Below are 7,500 nucleotides of genomic sequence, written 5' to 3' on the forward strand. Positions count from 1 at the left end.
TGTTTCAATCCTCCTCATAATTTTTGCATCGTCGGCAAACATTGAGAGGAACGAATCTATACCCTCTGGGAGATCATTTATATATACCAGAAACAGTATAGGTCCAAGGACTGACCCTTGCGGGACTCCACTTGTAACGTCTCGCCAATCTGAGACCTCACCCCTCACACAGACTCGTTGTCTCCTGTTGCTTAGGTACTCCTCTATCCACCGGAGTACCTTACCTTTCACTCCAGCCTGCATCTCCAACTTTCGCACTAGCTTTTGTGTGTCACTGTATCAAAGGCTTTCTGACAATCCAAAAATATGCAATCTGCCCACCCTTCTCTTTCTTGCCTTATTTTTGTTGCTTGGTCGCAGAATTCAAGTAACCCTGTGAGGCAGGACCTGCCATCCCTGAACCCATGTTGATGCTGTGTTACAAAGTTCCTTCGCTCCAGATGCTCCACTAGTTTTTTTCGCACAATCTTCTCCATCAGCTTGCATGGTATGCAGGTTAGGGACAATGGCCTGTAGTTCAGTGCCTCCTGTCTATCCCCTTTCTTGTGTGTGTGTGTGTGTGTACACACTCACCTAATTGTGCTTGCGGGGGTTGAGCTCTGGCTCTTTGGTTCCGCCTCTCAACTGTCAATCAACTGGTGTACAGATTCCTGAGCCTACTGGGCTCTATCATATCTACATTTGAAACTGTGTATGGAGTCAGTCTCCACCACATCTCTGCCTAATGCATTCCACCTGTTAACTACTCTGACACTGAAAGTTCCTTCTAACGTCCCTGTGGCTCATTTGGGTACTCAGTTTCCACCTGTGTCCCCTTGTTCGCGTACCACCCGTGTTAAACAGTTTATCTTTATCTACCCTATTAAATTCCTCTGAGAATTTTGTAGGTAGTGATCATGTCTCCCCTTACTCTTCTGTCTTCTAGTGGCGTGAGGTGCATTTCTCGCAGCCTTTCTTCGTAACTCATACCTTTTAGATCTGGGACTAGCCTAGTGGCATATCTCTGAACTTTTTCAAGCTTCGCCTTGTGCTTAACAAGGTACGGGTTCCATGCTAGGGCCGCATACTCTAGGATTGGTCTTACATATGTGGTGTACAAGGTTCTGAATGATTCCTTACACAGGTTCCTGAAGGCAGTTCTGATGTTAGCCAGCCTCGCATACGACGCAGATGTTATTCTTTTTATGTAGGCTTCAGGAGACAGGGTTGGTGTGATATCAACTCCTAGATCCTTCTCTATCCATTTCATGAAGGACTTCATCTCCCGTTCTGTATCCTGTGTCTGGCCTCCTGTTTCCACTGCCAAGTTTCATTACCTTACATTTACTCTGGTTGAACTTTAGTAGTCATTTGTTGAACCATTCATGCAGTCTGTCTCTGTCATCTTGTAGTCTCATACTATCTTCTTCCGTCTTAATCCTCCTCATAATTTTTGCATCATCAGCAAACAATCAGGAAAATGATTCTATAACATCTGGAAGATCATTTACATATATAAGAAACAGTATGGGTCCAAGGACTGAACCCTGCGGGACCCCACTGGTGACGTCTCGCCAATCTGACACCTCACCCCGCACAGTGACTCGCTGTCTTCTGTTACTTAGGTACGCCCTATCCAGTGGAGTAGCTTCACTTTCACTCCTGCCTGCATCTTCAGCTTTCGCACTAGTCTCTGGTGTGGCACTGTGTCAAAGGCTTTCTGACAATCCAAAAATATGCAGTCTGCCCACCCCTCTCTTTCTTGCCTGATTCTTGTTGCCTGATCGTAGAATTCAATTAATCCTGTGAGGCATGACTTGCCTCCCTGAAACCATATTGGTGTTGTGTCACAAAGTTCCTTCGCTCCAGATGTTCCACTAGGTTTTTGCACAATTTTCTCCAATAACTTGCATGATATGCATGTTAGGGACTCTGGTCTGTAGTTCAGTGCCTCCTGTCTATCCCCCTTCTTGTATATCGGAACTACGTTTGCTGCCTTCCAAATTTTTGGCATTTCACCTGTTACCAGTGATTTGTTATACACCATGGAGAGTGGCAGGCACAGTGCTTCTGCTCCTTCCTTTAGTATCCATGGTGATATTCCATCCGGGCCTATAGCCTTTGTCACATCGAACTCTAGCAAAAGCTTCCTTACATCTCCACTGGTAATCTCAAATTCCTCTAGTGATGCCTGGCTAATTATTCCTTCTCTTATCTCTGGAATATCTCCTTGCTCTAATGTGAAGACTTCCTTCTTCCTTCTTCACTGTTGTCTTTCTCCTGATATGGCTGTGCAGTAATTTGGGTTGGGTCTTAGCTTTGCTTGCTATGTCGTTTTCATATTGTCCTTCTGCCTCTATTCTCACCCTGACGTATTCATTCCTGGCTCTCTGGTTCCTTCTCTGCTCTCAGGTGTCCTGTTATTTCTATAGTTTCTCCACGCTCTTTTACTTACTTGCTTAGCTAGCTTACATCTCTGATTAAACCATGGGTTTCTCATCTGCATTTAATTTATTACCTTTTGGGCCGGGATAAACTTTTCTGCTGCCTCCTTACATTTCTGTGTGATGTATTCTATTATGTCTTGGGCCGTCTTTCCCCTTAGCTCTGATTCCCATGTTACATCCGTTAGGAATTTTCTTATCTCCTCGTAATTTCCCTTACGGAATGATCTGACCTTTTGCTTTCAGTTCCCTTTATCGAGTACTTTAGTCCCTCTTCGACCAGATACTCAAACGTCAGTACACTGTGGTCGCTCATTCCTACTGGGGCCTCAAAGTCAATTTCCCTTATGTCGGAGTCATTCAGAGTGAAGACTAGGTCGAGTCTCGCTGGTTCATCGTTTCCCCTCATCCTAGTGGGTTCCCTGCTATGTTGGCTTATCTTGAGGTTATCTTGAGATGATTTCGGGGCTTTTTAGTGTCCCCGTGGCCCGGTCTTCGACCAGGCCTCCACCCACAGGAAGCAGCCTGTGACAGCTGACTAACACCCAGGTACCTATTTTACTGCTAGGTAAGAGGGGCATAGGGTTAAAGAAACTCTGCCCATTGTTTCTCGCCAGAGCCTGGGATCAAACCCAGGACCACAGGATCACAAGTCCAGCGTGCTGTCCGCTCGGCCGACCGGCTCCCCCTTAGAAGGGGGCTAAGAAAGTTTCTTGTTGCCACCTCCACTAGTTTGGCTCTCTATGTATCCTCTACTCCGTGCGGTTCCTCGTTCTCCCAGTCTATCCTTCCATGATTTAAGTCCCCCATCATGAGCAGATGGGATCGATTTCTACAGGCAGCAGAGGCTGCCCTCTCAATTATGTTATTAACTGCCATGTTGTTTCTGTCGTACTCTTCCCTGGGTCTTCTGTCATTTGGTGGATGGTTATATATCACTGCTACTACTCCTCTAGGTCCTCTTATTGTCATGGTGCCTGCTATGTAGTCTCCAAACCCTTCACAGCCTGGGATAACCATCTCCTTGTAACTCCATTCCTTTCTCATGAGTTGGGAACTCTGCCTCCTCCCCTACCCTCCCTCTCTTTCCTTATTACAGTGTAATCCTGGGGAACACCCCATTTGTTATGATTCCTGAGAGTTTTGTTTCCGTGATTCCAATTACATTTGGGTTTACTTCTTATGCTCTTTCCCTAAATTCACTCGCCTTGCTTGTAATCCCATCTATGTTCATGTACATCACACGAACGTGTGTGTGTGTACTCACCTAGTTGTGTTTGCAGAAGTTGAGATTCAGCTCTTTGGTCCCCCCCCCGCTCTTAACTGTCAGTTAACTGTCAGACACACACTGTGTGTGTATGGTCTGTCAGGGGCCTGACAACTGAGTTGACAGCGCTTCGGATTCGTAGTCCTAAGGTTCCGGGTTCGATCCCCGATGGAGGCGGAAACAAATGGGCAGTTTCTTTCACTCTGATGCCCCTGTTACCTGGCAGTAAATAGATACCTGGGAGTTAGACAGCTGCTACGGGTAGCCTCCTGGGGGTGTGTAACAAAAAGGAGGTCTGGTCGAGGACCGCGCTGCAGGGACGCTAATCTCAAGATTAGAGTCCCTGCGGGGACGCTAATCTTTCGGGACGCATTAGCGTCTCCGAAGTCATCTCAAGATAACCTCAAGATGGTATCACCTATTTGTTCTTGCAGGATCGAGCCTTAAATCTTGGACTATGCCTCTTTTGCTGTCAGGTGTTTAACTAAAAGCAATGACTCCCGTCCTATTTTTCTGTCATGTCTGCTTTTAAAGTTGTGAATACTGTTTGCTTCCACAACCTGCTCCTTTAGCTCATTCCATTTTCCCACCATTATTAAGCTAAATGAAAACTTTCTAACATCTATATGACTTACCTGAGTCTCAAGATTCCACCCATGTCCCCTTGTTCTATTGGCATCCATTGTGAACATTTCCTTTATTTCCAGTTTGTCAATCCCCCCTAAGTATTTTATGCCCCTACATGTCTTCCCACTCTCTTCTTTTTCCTAGCACCGCCAGGTTCAGGTCTTTCTGTTGCTCTTCATCCCTCGCAATTCTGAAACGATCCACGTCGCAGATTTCTGAAACTTTTCCAGTTTCCTTATATATATCTTCAGGTGGGGGCTCCATGATGGGTGGCATACTCTAAGACTGGTCTCACGTAGGCAGTGTAAAACACTATAAATGCCTCTGTGGAGAAAAGTGACTTGTGGGATCTTATTATTTATTTTAATTACAATTATATTTAAAGTGGACTGTATGAGACTAAAGTAGACTATATGCTTAATTGAGTGGATTGTATGTTTAATTTTCCCACAAGTGGCTTTTACACAAGTTGGGGGTTGTTAATAATATCCTAAAAAATCGAAATTAATCGATTGGTAGGAAACTGACGACTAAGTTGTTAATAGATGTTAGACTACAATGATTATTACAATTTTTTAAAGTCTTATCTGACTAGAAGGCTTCATCATTCAGATATTCATGTAGAACATGTGAGTAACCAGCCAGACTCTTGTCTTGTGCGCATAGCGTCGTGATGGACGGGATGGGACAAGATCAGTCATGGGGTCTCCTCGGAGTGACGCTACATGGGTAACTTCCGTCTCAATTACCTGCCAACGAGTTCACACCGTAAATTTTGCTACACATAAATTATTCAGTTCCATGTACAGTATATAACAATAATCTGAACTGAAAAGATGATATTATTACTCACCTTTGGGTTTGTTTTTTCCATGCACTGTAACCGTAAACAGTATATTACACAATAAGTAGGAGCTCTTATAACATTATGACCACTGTACGGATACAATTCCTTCCCTGGATACAATGGTGTCAATTTGTGCTGGCCAACTCCGTGAGAATGATCTGTATTTTGCAAATACTCAGGACAGCAACACAACACATTTCCGTTCCGGGTTGAAAAATGGCTTCCCCCATCCCACCCCTCCTCTCGCATTGGGCGTTTCCTCCAGATGAGTTTTTATCAAGAACTGGAAAGAGGGTTTATATTTAATTTATTTTAGTACTGATAATTAAGTTCGTTCCAGGGAAATGTTTTTATGATGTTTGCAGTCCAGAGACTGATGTTTTAAGATGAATTCACAATATTATTAACTGATGAATTTAATGTTGCTGACGTGGCAATGATATCCCGTTTTCTCGGGGAAAATTCGACAATTCTAATTTTCTTTGCATGGGTAAATAAAATAATTTATGTTAATATGTGTTAATTTGTTAGTACAAAAAAGAGTAACAAAATATACAATCTACATATTGTATTAAAGGTTAGCAAATGGGGTCGTTTTTTTCCCGACAGCCTCCTTACTTAGGTTCATGAATGATGTTCTAACTTTTGTTAGCGTAAAGTACACTGCCAACGTTATCCTACTCATGTGTGCCACTGGAGTTGGATTTGATGTTACGTCCATTCCCAGGTTTCTTTCTCAAGTCGTTATAGGTAGAGAGTTCCCTTCATTGTATACTGTTTCTTTGGTCTCCTGTCACCTGTTCACATTTCTATCTCTTTACATTTTCAAGTAGCACCAGCAGCCATTTCTCTGACCATCTCTGCAACTTGTTAAATTCCACTTAGAAGATCCTACAATCCTCATGTGTCACAATTTGTTTCATTAATTTCGCGTCATGTGTATGTGTGTCTGTTGCTGTGTATGTGCTCAATTAGATGTGTTTGCAGGGTCGAGCTAGGCTCCTAGCCCCACCCTCCAAGCGTTCTTATATTAATATAAGTGATTCATTTCTAACGTTTTTATCACATTTTCCTCTAAAACTTTGTTTCACATTAGCTTCAACGAATTCTGCATTTAAGATGTTCCATTTATTGACAGTTTTAACTCCGGAAAAGTTCTTCTTGATTTCTCCGAAACTCATTTGAGTATCCAGTTGCCATCTATGACTCCTCGTTCTGCTGTTCCTAGGTTTAAAGAACACTGCTCTGTCTACATTATCAATGTCCCTTAGAATCTTAAATGTTGTTATCATGTCCCCACTATCTCTCCTGTCCTCCAGTGTGGTAAGTAGGCCAGTCGATAGGGGGTTGAATAAGGAAAAAAATGATGGAAAGCTGCAATAAGTTTTGTCGTCTTTGTAATAGAGAACTTAATATATTAATTTTGCACCCCTCTACCGCCCCAGATTTGACCGCCATCTTAAAAAATTGGCGACTAAAAACAGTTTTGTGTGAATATCTCGCTTAGGTCTCACATTAGAAGAAAATGTGTTGATATAAAGTAATCTACAATACATTCTCTACAATACATGTTTTATATATAATTCTAGTGCGTAGCCTGGTTTTGACACTAGAGATGGCACAATGTTCGCACCATTTTGTCTATGCCCACGTTACCTAATATAATTGAGAAAATTGTCTTGCAGTTGTGTCCTTTCTTTATTCTGGCTTAGAATAAGCCAGAATACCTTAACTACAGGAAGTTATCAGTAGTCGTTGACTGACCAATTACTACTGCATCTTTAGAAATATTATTGTTCTCCTTGACAGTTTTGGTTCTCATGTTAAGGACAGTGCGGCATACAATCTCCCATCACTCTGCTCTGATTTAACATATCTTATTCTCCACAGGAATATAATGAAATCTAATAAGGTTGATTTGTAGAATAATTGGAAGACACAGGTGAGTGAACGTGTAGCTTCTGTTAATTCTGTACCTTGTGTTGTTTCTCCTTCTGCTACTAGGAAGTTTTCCAACATTGTATTAGTAGAATCATCACAGCCCTCTTCTTCGATGTTTACCTCAGAGTTTGAACATTATAATCTCTTGTATGAGACACATATCAGAGCATTTTGCTCCAGCCGTTAAACGGCTGCAAGTGGCTGTTGTGCAACCTTTAAGACATTTGCAGAATATAAAGCAGCTTATTTGCAGGAGCAGGTTCTTTATCTGTGTGATGGGGGCCAGTCCTTTCCGATTCACATTCCAGCCCCGTTGTGTAGGTGAAAAATCACTTCCCAACCACTTCTGAACTTGGTGATACGTATGTAATGAATGAAATCGAACATCAGCGTCT

This window comes from Procambarus clarkii, chromosome 91, assembly GCF_040958095.1.
Source record: "Procambarus clarkii isolate CNS0578487 chromosome 91, FALCON_Pclarkii_2.0, whole genome shotgun sequence".
NCBI classification, from domain to species: Eukaryota; Metazoa; Arthropoda; class Malacostraca; order Decapoda; family Cambaridae; genus Procambarus; species Procambarus clarkii.